An 18,792-nucleotide genomic window follows, 5' to 3' on the forward strand; every position below is an offset into this window, starting at 1 on the left:
ACAACTCTGCTTATGGGGAGAACCTCAGCCAAAACATTTCTATTTGCCAAGCGTTATCTCCTGATTTTCATGGAAGGCAGTTGTTAAGGCTTGCCATAATAGATTACAGCATGCGGATTAGACAACTAATGTTGTTAACCAAAGTGTGAGCACATCTGAGATAGTTTTGAAATCATAGAATGAAATGCTGCTTTGGAAACATTTCTCAGTGAAAATGAACTATTTCTCAGATGAAACAATATAAACCCAGCCTGGTTTGCTTGCTCAGGGTCAACTTCAGACTTCTAATCAGAAAGACATAAACATAAGACAAAACCTACTACAGGTTCCATTGGTGTTTCTTCTCCAACAATACTCCCCTCACTTCTGAAACTCAAAACTTACTCATATTTCATTCACTGAAAATTCACTATCACTCCTGCAGTTTTACTCATGGAAAGTGTAGTACTGGGTTTAACAGTGTGAAGCATTAACAAAATTTTCACATCTTCCATCGTATTTGAATCTTTCAATGTTAAGGGAGAGACAAGGAAGATATTGTTTTCTCCATTGTCTAGACAAAAACACTGAGGTTAAAAGTTTAGTGATTTGTTCAAGGTCACACAGCTAGTAAATAGTGAACCAAGATTTCAGCCTCAAATTTTAGTATTTTCTATCACCTGACAGCACTATAAAATAGAATAGAGCTGTGGTTCTCAAACCTAATTGCACATAACATCTGGAGGTTGCTAATTTGATTAATCTGATTTCAGTGGACTATTTGGGTCACACTTAGTGGTGAGTAGTGTCAGTATGTTAAAAAAAATCATGCACATGGATGTCCCCTTTTCCCCTCTTGATTTATCTGTCTGTTTAAATCAATAAACTCGCCCTCATGCTCACTCTCCTGCTCATAAATTGCTCAGAATCAACTGGTGGTAGGATTTGGACTAAGAGGGAAGAGGAGCCTTCTGGGTGAATTATCAAATGAACTCTGAGTTGCAGGTATGGGAACATTTATAAATAGTAAATAATGTACTAATATTAAAATAATACATGTCTTGTTGTTCCTGTGGACCTGAGAATTCCCTCCCCCACCAGGAGACATTGAGGTGGACAAGCAGAAGTGGCAACTGGGACCCAGACACAACAAGTAGCTTGGCCCCAGAAGATTCCTGGACCCTGTTGGCTTCAGACTCCCTTCCTCTGAAAGACACACTTGACAGCCCATCAACCTGTCCAGGCAATACACCTACCTCACCCTCAGGCAGCACCAGCAGGGATTAGTAGGGACTCAAGCAGCACCAGATTAATTAAGCAGAGAAAAATAACAATGCAAAGGCTCTGAAAATTAAACTGTCATTAAAATTACAGACCACAAAAGGAGGTCAGGACGTACATGCTAAATGTAAGCAGGGTGACTGCCTGCTAACATAAAAGATTTCAATAGGATCCAGAGTCTCAACACTCAGCAATCGGCAACTGATCAAGTGACTAGACAGACAGTATGCAAGAATATAGAAGGTCTGAACAATACGATCAACTATCAGGGTGTAGTTGACAGATATAGAACACTCTACCCCAACAACAGCCTAATATACATTTCTTTCAAGTGCCCATAGAACATTCACCAAGATAGACCACATCTTTGATTATAAAATAAACCTCAAAAAATTTAAAAGACTTGAAATATACAGAATGTGTTCTCTAACAATATGGAATCCAGCTAGAAATCAAAAACTGAAAGACAAGAGAGAAATCTCTAAACCCTAAGAAATTAAAGACACCCTTCTAAATAATTCATGGATGAATGAAAAAGTAACAAAGAAAACTTAAGAAAATACATAGAATTGAATGAAAATGAAACCAGAACACATCAAAATATATAGGATACAGCTAAAGCAGTGCTGAGAGGGAAATTTATAATACTAAATCAACACTAAATTCCTACTTCAAGAAATCAGAAAAACAGGGAGTAAAATAAACCCAAACCCAGGTGAAGGAAGGAAATAATAAGGACCAGAGCAGAAATCAACGAAATTGAAGACAGGAAAACAACAAAGAAGAGACTAGAACTTCAGTATTACGTTTAATCAGAGCAGGTTTAAGTCCAATTCCTATCAAAATCCCAGCAAGTTTTTTTTTAATAGACACAGACAATCATATTCTAAAATTTATATGGAAAGGCAAAGACCTCAGATTAGCTAAATCAATCACTCTACCTGATATTTAGGTTTACCATACAGTTACACTAATTAAGACTTTTTGGTATGATGATGAGATAAACAGGTAGAGCAGTAGAACAGAACAGAGAACACAGATACAGACCTACACAAATACATTCAGCTCATTTTTTACAAAGGTATAAAAGCAATTCATTTGAAGAAGGATAGCCTTTTCAACAAATGGTGCTAAAGCAAATGGGCATTCATTGCAAAAAAGTGAACCTCGACCTAAACCTCACGCTTTATACAAAAATTAACATAAAATGTATCATGGACTTAAATGTAAAAAATAAAACTAAAAAAAAAAAACTTTTATAACATAAGAGAAAAATCTTGGTGATCTAGGGCTACACAAAGAGTTCTTAGATTTGACACCCAAAATCATGATCCATAAAAAAAAGTTAAATTGGACCTCATCAAAATAAAATAAAAAAAAGTTTGCTCTGTGAAAGACCCTGTGAAAAGGATGAAAAGACAAGCACAGACTGGGAGAAATATTTGCAAACCACATACGAAGCAAAGGACTAGTATCTAGAATATATAAAGAATTCTCAAACTCAATATTAAAAAAATCAAACAATTTAATTAGAAAATGGGCAGAAGACATGGACATTGCACCAATGTGGCTGTAGATGATCCACATCACTAGTCATTAGGAAAATGAAAATTAAAACCACCATGAACTATCATGACAGGCTTATCAGAATGGCTAAAATAAAAACAGTTACAACAATAATGCTGGCAAGGAGCCTAGGAAAGTCAATCACGTTGCTGGTGGGAATGTAAAATAGTATAGCCACTATGGAAAACAGTGGCAGTTTCTTAGCAGTTTCTTATAAAACTAAACATCCAAACACTATACAACTCAGAAATTTCACTCTTAGGCATTTATCCCAAAGAAATGGTTTGATGGTTAAGGTTGTGTGCCCGCTTGGCTGGGCCATGATTCTCAGTGGTTTGGCATTGATGTCATGATGTAGCTTGACAGTGATGTAATGATGTAGTTATCCTTTATTTTATAATAATAATGTAATCACCTCCATGCTGTGATCTGATGTGATCAGCCAATCAGTTGTAAGTGGAGTTTCCTGAGGGTTGTGGCCTGCATCCAATATATATGGCTGTTCTGGCAAAGCTTGCTGCGTTTGCTCGTTCTGGATCCTGCATCTGGCTCATCATCATCTGATCTCTGGGTCTTGGGACTTGAGCTAGCAGCCTGCCCTCTGACTTGCCAATCTTGGGTTTATCAGCCTCTGCAGCTACATGAGTTAGGAGAAGCCTCCAGCCTGACACCTGATCCATGGACTTGGGACTTGCCAGCCTCTACAAGCTTGTGAGCCATTTCCTTGAGATAAATCTCTCTCTCTCTCTCTTTATATATATGTGTGTGTGTTGTTGTGTATCAGGTTGATTCTAACTCATAGCGACCTCATTTGACAGAGGAGAACTGCCCCATTTGCTTTCCTAGGCTGAAACCTTTCTGGGAGTGGATAGTCAGGTCATTCTCCCATGGAGATGCTAGATGGGTTGAACCACCGACCATTCGGATAGCAGCCAATCTCTTATCCATAGAGCCACCAGGACTCTCTCTCTCTCTATATATATATATACATATACACAAAAACCTGTACAGTAATGTTCACACAAAAATCTGTACAGTAATGTCACAGCAGCTTTATTCATAACAACCAAAAACTGAAAACAGCCCAGATGTCCTTCAATAGATAATTGATTTAATAAACTGTGGTACATCCATAGCATGTGATACTACTCAGTAATAAGAACAAACTGTTGATACATACAACTTAGATTTTAAAAAAGCCAATGCCAAAAGGTCACATACTATATGATTCCATTTACATGACATTTTTGAAATGACAATTTTTTTTAAGTGAAGGGCAGATTAGTGTTTCCCAGGATTAGGGAGAGAGAAGAAAGTGTGTCGGGGGCGGGGAGGGGGGGGCTCAAGGGAGGCAGGTATAATTATAAAAGGGCAACAGGAGAGATTCTTGGGATAATGGAATGTTCAGTATCTTTACTGTGCATGTGATAAAACTGTACAGAATTAAATACCTTCCCCACATGCAGGAGTACAAAAACGGAGGAAATTTAAATAAGATCAATTGCATCAATATCCTGGTTGTGATATTATACTAGTTTTGCAAAATATCACCCTTGGGAGAAACTGGGTAGAGTGTACAAGAAATTTCTCTGTATTATCTCTTACAACTGCATGTGAATCTACACTCATTTCAATAAAAGGTGAATTAAAAAGTTATTCATGTAAATATTTCTCCCATACAGATTAATTACAGGAGACTTGGGGTCTGTTTAGTCTTTGGATTGTCCATTGAGAAATACCTCCAAACTCAATGTTATCTCCTGGCCATATTCATTAACTCATCTAAACTTCAAAATAATCTTGTGAAAAAAACATTATAAAACCATTTATAGTGGCAATAATTGAGATTCAGAAATGTTATGCAACTTTCTCAATGTCACACATTGATAGAGCTGAAATCTGAACCCAGCACTCTGTAATCCCAAAGTCTATGGTATCTACTGCGAAATACTGCAACCCTAGACAGACATCATTGACATACCTCTGGATTTCATAGGTACTGACACTGTTTCCTATTCTCCTATAATTTTCTTAGTAAATCTCAACCTATATTGTGGGAAAAGATGTGTGCCAGATTTTTTAAGCATTAATGCTCAAATCTACTTCATGAGTCTTGTATAAACAGGTATGTGTATGCTATGGGGTAGGGGAGAGGGAAGGGTGATGATTCTCTTAGCTTGTCACAGTTGCTCCAAATTATGACAATCAGGCTTTTGGACAAATTGTACCAGACTCCCCCAAGGTCTCAGTGCACTGCTATCATCTCTGAAGGGCTATCAGTCTTCTCACCAGTGTGTATTATTCGTCAGAGCAACTGACAGTTCTGGGGGCAGGGGGAGGGGGTGCTAATCTCTTGTGACATGATGGCTTCTATTATGGCTTGACATATACCAAATTGAGGCCAAAATGATTACTTTTCCAATGTTCTTGGTAGGCTAACGTCGTGTCAGAGGCACTGCCAAAGATCCTTCCTCCTTTGACAAAGTCTATGATCAGAGTGAAGAATGCAAAGATGCGGGTGCTAAAGCACTGATGATAGCAAAGAAAACCATATTATGTCTTTACCTGATTAAGCTACAACTGGGCAAGTTTTGAAAAGCCAAATTTGAATGCATTTTTGATAATGAGAAAAAAATAAGGACTAGTTTCGAAAACCAAAAGGTGGGAGAGCATTATACCTGGCGCTTGAGAGGCACTAACAATAACAGTGGTGAAGAAAGTCTTGTTTAAAGAGAAACAGGCCTACTCTTAGCAAAGCTTTGTTGTTCTTGTAGTGCTCTATCAAGTAGTCAGAAAAGGAAATCATGTCCCTTCATCATCTCCTATCACTAACACTCCCACATCCCCTATTCTTCATTTCTCCAGCCCCTCACCACACACTCCATCAGGTTATTCAACAAGCAAACTCATGTTCAGAAACATGACAGCTTCCAGTGAGTGGTGGGTACGTCTACACAACAGAAGAAGTAAGTCTTCCATGAAAACCAAAACAGAATAACTATTTTCATTATGAAAAATTCACAATAACTATTGCCTTTAGTTTTCTAAAGACAATAACAATATACCATAACAAAATACCACGAAGTGGGGACTTTAAAGAACAAAAATTTATTTTCTCACATTTCTAGAGGAGAGAAGTCCAAATCAAGGTATTGGCCATGTTGACTCCTTCTGAGAGCATTGAGAGAGGAACCTTTTCATGCCCCTCTCCAAGTTCTGGTGGCTACCAGCAATCTTTGGTGTTCCTTAGCTTCCTATAGATGCATCTGCCTTTGTCATCACACAGTATCTATCTTCCCCCTGTGTATGATTCTGTTGTTGTGTCTGCCCTCTTTTATAAGAAGCCACTAAGAAGGGGTTAAGACTGGAACCAACCTTCATGAATATGACTTAACGGATTGAAGCTTAAGTGACTGAGAAAGAAACTGAAGTTGTCAAGGATTTTATTCTACCTGGATCAACAATCAATGCCCATGGAAGCAGAAGTCAAGAAATCAAACAACTTACTGCACTGGGAAAATCTGCTGCAAAAGACCTCTTTAAAGTGCTAAAAAGCAAAGATGACATTTTGATGACTAAGGTGCACCTGACCCAAACCATGGTGTTTTCCAATCGCCTCATAAGCATATGAAAGCTTAACAATGAAAAAGGATGACGGAAGCAGAAATGATGCATTTGAATTGTCGTCTTGGTGAAGAATATTGACTATACCATGGACAGCCAGAAGAATGAGCAAATCCATCTTGGAGGAAGTACAATCAGAATGCTCCTTAGAAGTGAGGAGGAAGAGACTTTGTCTTGCTTACTTTGGACATGTCATCAGGAAAGACCAATTTCAAGAAAAAGACATCATGTTTGGCAAAGTAGAGAGAAGCAAAAATGAAAGAAACCCTGCATGAGACGGACTGGCATGGTGGCTGCAAAAATGGGTTCAAACATATCAGAGTGTAAGGATAGTGGACTGGGCAATATTTCATTCTGTTATACGTAAGTTCACTGTGAGTCAGAGCCAACTCGACGGTAACTAACAACACTATGTGGGTATGACTTCGACTTTGTTGGAAAACTCCTAGTTCCCCAAACAAGGTCATATTCACCAGTGATAGAAAAGTGGTAAGACTGCACCCTGTCAAAGGTGGAAGACTTGTGAGACCTGGAAAACCAAGGCAATCCCACTGAGTTCCAGCTCTCACAGGTTTCACTGTATATCTATACAATGGAGTATATTTGGCAATAAAAATAAATGAAGTATTGATACTTAGAATTATACAGTTTCTTTCCAAAAAGAAAAACGATGAAAAAGGAAATAAACAAAGCCTTGGTGACGTATGTGACAATCTCAAGAGTTCTAACATATGTTTAATTGGATTCCTAGAAGGAAATAAGGGAGAAAATAGGAAAGAGAACAAATTTTAAAGAAGAGCTGAAATTAAATTTGGTTAAAAAAAATCAAACCACGTAGCCATGAAACGCAGAGAATCACTCGCAAGACATATCCAAAAAAAAAACAAACCTGTTATGGATTGAATTGTGTTGTCCCCCCAAAATATGTGTTGTAAATCTTAACCTCTATGCCTGTGGTTATAATCCCATTCAGGAATGGGTTGTCTCCGTTATGTTAATGAAACAGGATTAGTATGGGATGTGTCTTGAGTCAATCTCTTTTGAGATATAAAAGAGATTAAATGAGTGAAAGCAGTAGAGATGAGGTAAGAGAGTTACCAAGACACATGAAGATCTCCAAGGAACCAGGAAGCAGAAGCTGAAGGATAAGTACCTTTCTCCAGAGTCAACAAAGAAAGCCTTCCTCTAGAGTCAGTGCCCTGAATTTGGACTTCTAGCTTCTAACTTGTGAGAAAATAAATTCCTGTTTGTTAAAGCCATCCACTTGACAGAGGCAGATGCATCTACAAGAAGCCAAGGAACATCAAGGATTGCTGGTAGCCACCAGAACTTGGAGAGAGGCATGAAAAGGTTCCTCTCTCAATGCTCTCAGAAGGAGTCAACATGGCCAATACCCTGATTTGGACTTCTCGTCTCTAGAACTGTGAGAAAATAAACTTTTTTTTCTTAAAGTCCCCACTTCGTGGTATTTTGTTATGGTAGCTCCAGGAAACTAAAGACAAGAGTTAAAGTGAATTTTTAATAATGAAATAGGTATTCTATTTTGGTTTTCATTATAGCAGCACTAGACAACGAAGACAAAACCACACATCACAGTTTAACTACAGAAAACCAAAGATAAAAAGATAATTGTAAAAGCAATGATAAGAAAGATGGCCTACTTCTCATCAGATAAAAACGAAGGTCAAAGAAATGACATCTTCAAAGTGCTGGAAAATGAAAAATCTGCCAACTCAGCATTCCATATCCTATGAAGACGACCTTCAAAAACGAAAGCAAAATAATGGTATTTTCAGAAAAAGAAAAGCACAAAGTGGTTAAGAGTTCAGGCTGCTAAGCAAAAGTTCGAATCCACCAGCTGCTCCTTGGAAACCCTATGGGGCAGTTCTACTCTGTCCTATAGGGTCGCTATGAGTTGGAATCGACTCAGTGGTAACAGGTTTTTGGTTTGGAGAGAATTTGTGACCAGCGAATCTATACTACAAGATATAAAAAAGGAAATTATTCAGGGGAAGTGACATAAAACCCAAATTCCCAGAATGAAGAGCATGTAAAATTGTATGTATGTAAGTATAAAAACTATCTTTTTTTCTTCTCCTCTTAAGTTATGTAAAACTGTTTAAACAGAAATTATAACAATATATGTGGCGTTTATAACTTATGTTCATGTAAAATATCACAACAACGGCACAAAGGATTGAGGAACTCAAATGTACTGCTGCAAATTTCTTAATTTTGTGTGAAGTGGTACATTATTAACTCTAAGTGGACAGTGGTAACATAACAGCAACCAGTAAAATAATAACACTAGCAATAATACAAAAAGATGTAGCTAAAAAGCAACAGAACAAGTAAAATGTAACAATCAAAAAAAAAAAAAACCTGTTGCTGTCCAGTTGGTTCTGACTTACAGTGACCCTACAGAGTAGAACTGCCCTATCGGGTTTCCTAGAGCAGCTGGTGGATTACAACTGCTGACCTTTTGGTCAGCAACCAAGCTCTTAATCACACAAGTTGGAATGTCATCAGATAGCAACTTTTAGAATGACTTTGTAGCTTTGGTGCTTGTGTTTTATTTTATGGTTTTAACACACTACTACTGTATTTTAAAAAATGTGCAATTCCTACTGAAATAAACTATATGAATTTTAAAAGTTATTCTCACACATATACTCGCAAACAGCACGTATACAAAGGGAAGGGAAAATTCCAGAACTCCATTCCCATATGCTTTCTGCTTTTCAAACTTCTCCCATAGTGGAGCATGGCCAAGCTCTCCTCAGAGCTTAACCTCATTTACTTCTCCCAGTTCTGATTCTTTAAAAGGTCAGGGGATATTTAGGTTCTTTAACTTCCTGCGATTGTGTTCAGCTTCTCCCCACGGACCACCACAGACCCAAATCCCACTAGTTTGAAAGAATTTGTGCCTAACAACGGGAATCAACAAAACTGCATTTTTTCTCCAATGTCAGGAAACACAGGCAACCCTGCCTCCCCCACCCCATCCACTCCTGTCCCCTTTCATGACATAGCTTCTGTGCCCAATCCAGGATCAACTGGCCTCTTGGAATCTTACGAAAAAGAAAACAGCATGCTGGTTCCAGCCAGCATCGCATTGCCAAGGACAATTCAACAAGCCAAGGAAGGTTCTTGGGAAAAGAATGTTTTTCTTCTTTCCACACGCAGAAATCCCTCTCTTAGCAAAGCGCTTTCTCCCAGGCAGACTCTGCCTTTCCCTAATTAGGGGCAACCCTGGGCTCGCTCTTCTCTTTTTCTTTCACCTCATATTAGAGCTGTGGCACCTTGTTATTCTTCTTCATGTCCCCCTCTCCCTCTGTTATTTTTATACCGACTTCAGCAGTCACCATCCCTTCCTGGACAACCGACCTCCCGGCCAGCAAATTCCACGCCAACCCTCCGTGGGCGCAGGGAGCAGGCCTCTGAATCCGCACCTGTTCCTCCCTTCTGCCCTCTTCTACTTGGGGGAAAAAAAAGATCTTCCTCAGCCTCTTTCTTTCTCCCGTCGTATCCCCCTCTTTCACTTTTCTCCGCGGGTAGAACTAGACCCCGTGCCTGGCGTCGCTGTTCCTGCGGACTAGGGGCGGCGGTGAGGGGCCCGGGTGGCGCGGGCGCCGAGGCTGTAGGTCTGGGGACGCGGGGAGGAGCCGAGGAGGTGGGTATGGGGGCGTGGGGAGGAGCGGAGGCCGCGGAGCTCGAGCCGCAGGGGTCGCCGGCTTCCGCGCCCCGCAGCTGCAGCTCCCGCCCCTCCCCCATCCTCAGGTGATTGCAGAAGTTTCGGGGAGCGCCGCGCGCGTGCGCAGTGGAGACATGGCGGGGTTTGGCGCGAGCTGTTCCAAATCCGGTTAGTGGTGGACAAGCTGCCAAGGGGTGGCCCCACTGGATCTTAACGTCCCCAGCAGCGACCCTGGGATGAAGGCCTGCGGTTGGGGACTTATTCCGCAGACCGGAAGCTTGCTCTCAGAGAGGTGGTTGCACTTTCCCGGCCCGCCCGGCTCGTTTTCTAGGGTCTCCTCTGTGCGCAGGGCCGGGGCTCTGAGCCTCCCCCGGGCGTTAGATCCCTCAGCCATGGTCATCGTGACAGGTCCCGCCTGACTTGGCTCCCCTTGTGTCTCTTACAGGCATTTCCTCTGTGCAGCTCTGGAGGACTCTGCAGAGCAACCCACAGGTAAAAACAGCTTTAAAATACACCCATGAATAACTACCTCCTTTGCCATGAGACCGGAAGAACTACATGGTGCAGGGCTATCGTGACGAAACATTTTGATCAAGGATTCTATAGGAGAATCTTGATCAAAAGGGGGGACATGTAGAACATAATTTTAAACTCTTATGGACTCCAGACATTATGGAGCCATGGAGGCTGGATGAACCCCTGAAACTATAGCCCTGAGATAATCTTTAAACCTTAAATGAAAAATATCCCCTGAAATCTTCTTAAAATCAAATAATGGTTTAGCTAAACTGGTGAAAAATGTCTGCCTTGAACATTATCCTTTTTAAGAACTATCTATATGGGTTTAAATTGACAGCAGCAACTCAAAGAATTAGATAGGAACCTAAGGGGGCAGTGAGCTTATGTTAATGGTGGAGGAACAGCTCAGAAAAGGAGGGGGAGAATAGTGCACAACTGGAAGAATGTAATCAATGTCAATGAATTGTACATGTAGAAACTGTTGACTTGGTGTATGTTTTGCTGTGTGTATTAACAACAATAACATACAATTTAAAAACATACGCTCTTGGGGGAGAGGTTGGTTACAGGAGAGAAACCACCTCTCATTATTAATATGGACATACTAAGGAGATATAATTTATTTGGGGGTGCGTGCGCATTGTTTCTGTAAAATTAAAATAATTTTTCCTATTTCTTGTTTTGTTTTTTGTTTTTATTGTACTTTAGATGAAGGTTTACAGAACAAATAGTTCTCATTAAAGTTAGTACACATATCGTTTTATGACAGTGGTTAACGACTCCATGACATGTCAGTACTGTCCCTTCTCAGCTTTGGGTTCCCTATTACCAGCTTTCCTGTCCCCTCCTGCCTTCTAGTCCTTGTCCCTGGACTGTCGTGCCCCTTAGTCTCATTTTGTTTTATGGGGCTGTCTAATCTTTGGCTGAATGGTGAACCTCGGGAGTGACTTCATTACTGAGCTAAAAGGGTGTCCGGGGGCCGTACTCTCGGGGTTTCTCCAGTCTGTTGAGCCAGTAAGTCTGGCCTTTTTTTGTGAGTTAGAATTTTGTTCTACATTTTTCTCCAGCTCTGTCCAGGACCGTCTGTTGTGATCCCGGTCAGAGCAGTCAGTGGTGGTAGCCGGGCACCATCTAGTTGTACTGGACTCAGTCTGGTGGAGGCCATGATAGCTGTGGTCCATTAGTCCTTTGGACTAATCTTTTCCTTGTATCTTGTTTTCTTCATTCTCCCCTGCTCCCGAAGGGGTGCGACCGGTGGAGCAATCTTAGATGGCTGCTCACAGGCTTTTAAGACCCCAGATACTACTCACCAAGGTAGAATGTAGAACATTTTCTTTATAAACTGTGTTATGCCAGTTGAGCTAGACGTTCCCCGAGACCATGGTCCCCATTGTCCTCCGCTCAGCAGTTCAGTCCTGTTCCTATTTGACTTAGATTTTCCCCTGATTTATTTTCTCACCTTGTTTACCTTTACTGAGGATCTGCATTGAGTTGCCCATGTTATATCACATTCTTAAAATTGGAGCCACCAAAGTAAGTACAGGAGTACAGGTTTAATTTTCCACCTACTTAAATGGGTGGAGAGTCAATATTTTAAATTACGTGACTCTGATAGGAAGACACAAATAAACTATCTGTGTCAGTGTTGTTTATAATAGCAAAAATTCTGAAAGAATTTAAATGTCCATCACTAAGTAGCCAGTTAAATAAATTAAGGTGCAGCCATTAAAAACATATGAACTAAAATTTAATCAACACTAAGACATTTTAATAAGTGAAAAAACAGATGTAGAAACATATATAGAAAACTGCCACCTGTATTACAAGGTACATATATTAGTTTGTGTGTCCTTAGAATGTCCCTTGGAAGACACAAAAAATATGCTACCAGTGGTTGCCTTTGGAGAATGGAAATGGAGATGGGGTGGGAGGCATCATTACTTTTCATGATACAAGTACTTTGTGACTTCTTGAACTTTTTTGTATCTGTGTTTCTTTGCAGATAACACCTACTCAAAAAAACTGTTTTTGTAAATGTTAGGTTTCATTTCAAAATGATATGAGTCACATGACATTCTGCTTTATTAGCATTTTTAATACTAGACAATTAGCCAGAAAATGACACAATAAGGCATTATCTGGTAATCTTCCAGATACCATAATTGGCATGGTAATGTTTCCTTGACTGCATTATATAAATATCATGATGACGTTGCTTTTCTGATATTTTTTAATACTCCAAGTTAAAAAAAAAAATCCCCCCTTGAAAACGAAACTGGAGAGACTTCACACTCTCTTTAAACCACTTGAACTAATTTAATACTTTTAATAAGTAATATCTATGAACTGTGATTCAGTTTGCTCTCATTCAATCTCATGCCTTTTATTCTAGAATAAAGCCAAATAGCCCACCTCCAAGATCCTTCACATTTGCTGAAAAGGAAATATTCTACCATACATTCTTTGTTTGGAAGGAGTCATGGTGTGAATAAAATAAGAAATATATTTATTCAGCATATTAAAAAAGTACAAAATGATTAGGTTTTGCCAAAATTTCATTTGTTCATAGTGAAAATCACTCCCTCTTTTCTCAAGTTTTTTGTAGCATTGATTTGATGTAAAGATACAACTAAATGAATATATGGTACATCTACAATTCTGATAATGAAAGATTCTGCCTGAGAAGCTATGGAAATCTCTGTTGTTGAGTGCTGCAGAGTTGATTCCAACTCATAGTGACAACATGTGACAGAGTAAAACTGTGATCTTTATGTAAGCAGATTGCCAGGTCTTTTTCCCGTGGAGCAGCTGGGTAGGTTTGAACTGCCAGCCTCATGGTTAGAAGCCAAGCGCTTAACTATTGAAGTACTAGGGTTCCTTATGGAAAACTATAGTACATGTATTATCCCATAGTAACAGATCTTGGTTTTTTCTTGTTAGTGCAAAGCCACTATAATTGCTTTTTGAGTAGTATAACCCAAACCAAACCCACTGACATTGAGTAGATCGGACTCATAGTGACCCTATATAGTTTCTGTAATTCCAGCCCATGTGACAGCAACACATTAAGGTGTTAACATGTGGAATATATAAACGGACTTTATTCCATTTATATTGAACCCACTCAACTATCCAGATCCCTGGTAACCAGCAAACTCATGAACCGTATCAACTGTGATCTGTTGTACACTTCCCATGACTTTCCCTGCGTGTGAGGCCAAGTGATGGGAAGGCAGAGACAGGAAAAATAAGTAACGGAGTTCACCCCACCTTATGGGATCACAGCTCTTTGGATTGGAGAGAAAGATTCTCTTACCTTGGAATCTTAGGTGAGCCTCCCTTTGTCTCTGTCTTTCCTTTACCCTGAGAAAAGAAAACAATTTGGGAAGTCTCGTCCTCTGATCTTCAGTAGCCCTATTTCCCTCTCCTCCTTAAGCCAGAACTAGAGAGCTTCTCCTGTACGAAGTATGGCCCACTACTGTATTTTATGCTGCATAGAGTCAGGCCAGGAGATACTGGAGGAAAAATGGGAAATACAATCCACATCAATAATATTTCCCATTCTTATTTTCTTCCTAATGTGTCTACGGCTTCAAATATCTTCAGAGTCTTCAAATAACTTCGTTATGTCCAGAATAATAAATTACATTCACTGAGAGAGACCAGGTGGAATAAGCTTACTCGGTATTACCCCAGACTGGAACATGTGAGCTATTATGATTTTTCTCTGGGTTCATGGGTAATTTCTTTCAAACTATAAATACATTTAAACACCTTACAGAATGGAAGTTGGAAAGGGACCCAGTAGAAGAAAGGCTTATTTCCATGTTATAGGGTTTGTTGTTGTTTTTGTGTGCCATCAAGTTGATTCCAACTCAAAGCAACCCAATAGGACAGAGTGGAACTACCCCATAGATTTCCAGGGCTGTAGTCTTTATAGAAGCAGATCGCCAGGTGTCTTAGTCATCGAGTGCTGCTGTAACAGAAATACTACAAGTGGATGGCTTTAACAAAGAGAAATTTATTTCTTCCCAGTAAAGTAGGCTACAGGTCCAAATTCAGGGCGTCAGCTCCAGCGGAAGGCTTTCTCTCTCTGTCAACCTTCTCATCAGTGTTCCCCTGGACTAGGAGCTTCTCTGTGCATGGACCCGGGGTCCAAAGGACACACTCTGCTCCTGGCACTGCTTTCTTGGTGGTATGAGGTCCCCCTGTCTCTCTGTTCACTTGTCTGTTTTATATCTCAAGAGATTGCCTCAGGACACAACCCAGTCTTGTAGATTGAGTCCTGCCTCACCAATACAACTGCTACCCATCCTTCCTCATGAACATCATAGAGGCAAGATTTACAACACATAGAAAAATCACAATACCAGGAATCATGGCCCAGCCAAAGTGATGCACACATTTTTGGGGGGACACAATTCAGTCCATGACACCAGGTCTTTTCTCCCACGGAGCAACTGGTGGGTTCGAACCACCAGCCTTTCGGTTAGCAGCTGACCACTTAACCATTGCGCCCCCAGGGCTCCCCTTATAGGATATAGGAGTGAGGAATGCTGGATAGTTTGAAAGCAACTTGTCAGAGTGGGAGGTAGAGGGCAGCAAGGATGCAGAAGTAAGCTTGAATAGCGTTTGTCGTAGAGAACACTAAATTGGACTCATTTTTAAAATATTTGTTTCAAAATGTGTTCATTAAGATACGATTATAATATAATAACAGTGTCCCAATTTTGTTGTAGGGGTCCCTAAACCGGAAAAAAACAAAACCTGTTGCTGTTGAGTTGATTCCGACTCATAGCGACCCTATAGGACAGAGTAGAGCTGCCCTATACCGTTTCTAAGGAGTGCCTGGGGGATTCCAACTGCCAGCTGTTAGGTGAGCAGCTGTAGCTCTTAACTGCAACGCCACAGGAGTCCCGGGGTGGTGCAAATGGTTAAGCATTCGACTGTTAGCCAAAAGGCTGGTGGTTCAAACACACCTAGATGCCCTTGGTAGAGGCCTGGCCATCTGCTTCTAAAAGATCACAATCTTGAAAACCCTGTGGAGCAGTCCCACTCTGCACATATGGGGTCACCATGAGTCGGAATCAACTCAATGGCAACTAACAACAACACTTTTGTTGTAATATATATCGTTTTTCCCTCCCCACGCGTACACGCAGAGACCAACAAACCTACACACAAAGAAGATATGCCAACATTTTTAGAATGTTTACTTTGGGAAAGGAGGATCAAGGGTTTAGTTCATTTCTTCTTTATACTTTTCTGTATTTCTCGATTTTCTACAGATAAAGATATATTGCTTTTATAATCAGAAAATATATCTGTTATTGTGTGTGTGATTATGTATGTTATGGTAACAATTTTCTAATTTTTTCAACATTTTAAGTTACCTGTAGTAACTAAAGTCGAATAGCCATTATTTTCTGTGGATATGGAAAAAATAAAAAATGCATTAGCCTTTTACTGCAAAGACTAATAGAGATTTCTTTTTTAAGAGCAGCATATTTATTTAATTAGGACTGTTAGAACATTGTGAAATACAAGGTTTATGAAATTTGAACACTTGAAAAGTAGTAATGTTTCCATTTACAAAGAACTTTATCAAGGCATTTATATAAATCAAATATAATTTTGTAAATATCATCTCATTTTATTTTATACACAAACTTCTACAGTAATATAAAGTAATAATATTTTCCACAGTGCAGCACCAGCAAAAGAAAAATGATCTCAATACAGTCATCCCTCAGTATTCGCGGGGAATTGGTTCCAGGGCCAATATTCAGAAATAGTTTTTTCATTCACACAGAAAATAACATTAAGAGTTGAATGTTGCTCTTAGTTTATCTAATCAATTAATTGATTCAATAAATAAATATCAAGTGCCTGTTGGATGCAAAGCAGTTTACTAGATGTCAGAACAGATCCCTGCCCTCAAAGAATTTACTACATACTACGGTGTAAAAATGCTGTGGGGGCAGTGTCTGACCTCCTCCAACCCCACAAGAGGGAAGGAGAACCAAGGTCAACAGCACAAGGCTGACTCCCACGAGGCGGAGGCCAGACAAGCCTCCTCTCTCCACCATCTTTCCTAATTCTGATACCAGCTGTCACTCCACAGCACTCTCTGCTTCCCTGCTGGGTTCAATAATTCATTGCATTGGCCACACAGAACTCAAAGATCATACTCACGATTTATGGGGTTTATTATAAGAGAAGTAACAGTTAGAATTCAGGCTCAGGGATGCTCAGGATATAGTTCTTTGATCAGGACAGCCTCTTCCCAAACATGCTCGCAGTCACGCCTCTCCCTGGCCCTAAGCCTGTCCCCAAAGGTACTCAGCTTTCTCTCTCCATGGGCTGGGCAGTTCACCGCGCTGTCTCCTGCTGCTGAGTCTCTGCTGCCAGGTCTTTCCTGCTGCTTCTCACCTGTCTTAAGGGTTATAGCTTGCTGTCTTTCTCTTGGTCTTCTGTTTCCAGGACCTTCTCAGCGCAGGGATCCCAGGTCCAAAGGATGCGCTCTCCACTCCTGCCTGTTCTTCCTTGGTGGTAGTAGGATCCTCCTCTTTGCTCTGGAATTGGCTCTCTTTTAAGGCAAAATTGACCAGTCCCCTTGGTGGGCCACAATTACCCTATCACACAGTCCTGCCCAATCACCTGGGTGGGAGTTACAAGACCATGGCTAGAAAGGCCACACACAAAAGTAATTAATTGCACTGCAGGGAGTAAGAAGTTGTACAGACAACAATGGCTTTGTCTACAATGTTATGGAACTATGACTAGCAGTAGAGGCATGGAAGAGAGTAACTGACTCTGCCAGGGAATTTTAAGGGAAGCCTTAACTGAGGAAGTCATATCTGTGGCATGATAAGGAGTTTCCCAATCAAAAAGGGAAGGGACTGTCCCTGGCAGAAAGAAAAACATGTTCAAACTCTCATTCATTGCTAGTGAGAATGCAAAATGGGACGCCACTTTGGAATACGGTCTGGCAGTTTCTTACAAATCTAAAGATAGACTGGAGAAACCCCCAAAGTGTGGCCCCTGGACACCCTTTTAATTCAGTACTAAAGTCACTCCTGAGGTTCACGCTTCAGCCAAAGATTAGACAGGCCCATAAAACAAACAATAATACACGTAGCTCAACCACGTATATGACACTAAATGGGCATACCAGCCCAGGGGCAAGGACAAGAAGGCAGGAGGGGACAGGAAAGCTGGACAAATGGTAATGGGGAACTGAAGTTTGAAAAGAGGAGAGTGTTAACACGTCATGGGGTTGGCAACCAATGTCACAAAACAGTATGTATATTAATTGTTTAGTGAGAAACTAATTTGTAAACTTTCATCTAAAGTACCATAAAGAAAATTGAATTTAAAAAAAATATAAAGATAAACTTAGTGTACAATCCAACAGTCATACTCTTAGGTATTTACACAATTGACATAAAAATGTATATATATAAAAATTTGCACACCAATATTTATAGCGGCTTTATTTAGAACTGCCAAAAATTGGAAGTAAGGAAAATGTCTTTCAATAGGTAAATGGATAAACAAACTGATACATCCATGCAATGCAGTGTTTTTCAGCAATAAAAAGAAATGAGCTGTCAAACTGTAAAAAGACGTGGAGGAACCTTAAATGCATATGTGAAAGAAGCCAGCCAGAAAAGGCTACATACTGTATGATTCCAATTACATGACATTCTGTACAAGGAAGAACTGTAGAAATGGTAAGACAGTAGTGGTTGTCAGTGGTTCAGGGAGAAAGGGGGAGGGATGAATAGGTGGAGTACAGGGCATTTTAGGGCAGTGAAACTATTCTCTATGATACTGTAATGGTGGACATGGGACATTATGCATTTGTAAAAACCATAGGGACTGTCCAACACAAAGAGTGAACCCTAATGTAAACTGTAGTCTTCAGTTAATAATAACGTATCACTATTAGATCATCAGGAACCCTGGTGGCATAGTGGTTAAGTGCTAGGCTGCTAACCAAAAAGTCGGCAGTTCAAATCCACCAGGCGCTGCTTGGAAACTCTATAGGGCAGTTCTGCTCTGTCCTGTAGGGTCACTATGAGTTGAAATCGATTCGACGGCAATGGGTTTGGGTTTGTCAGTTG

This window comes from Trichechus manatus, unplaced genomic scaffold (assembly GCF_000243295.1).
Source record: "Trichechus manatus latirostris isolate Lorelei unplaced genomic scaffold, TriManLat1.0 scaffold00062, whole genome shotgun sequence".
NCBI lineage: Eukaryota > Metazoa > Chordata > Mammalia > Sirenia > Trichechidae > Trichechus > Trichechus manatus.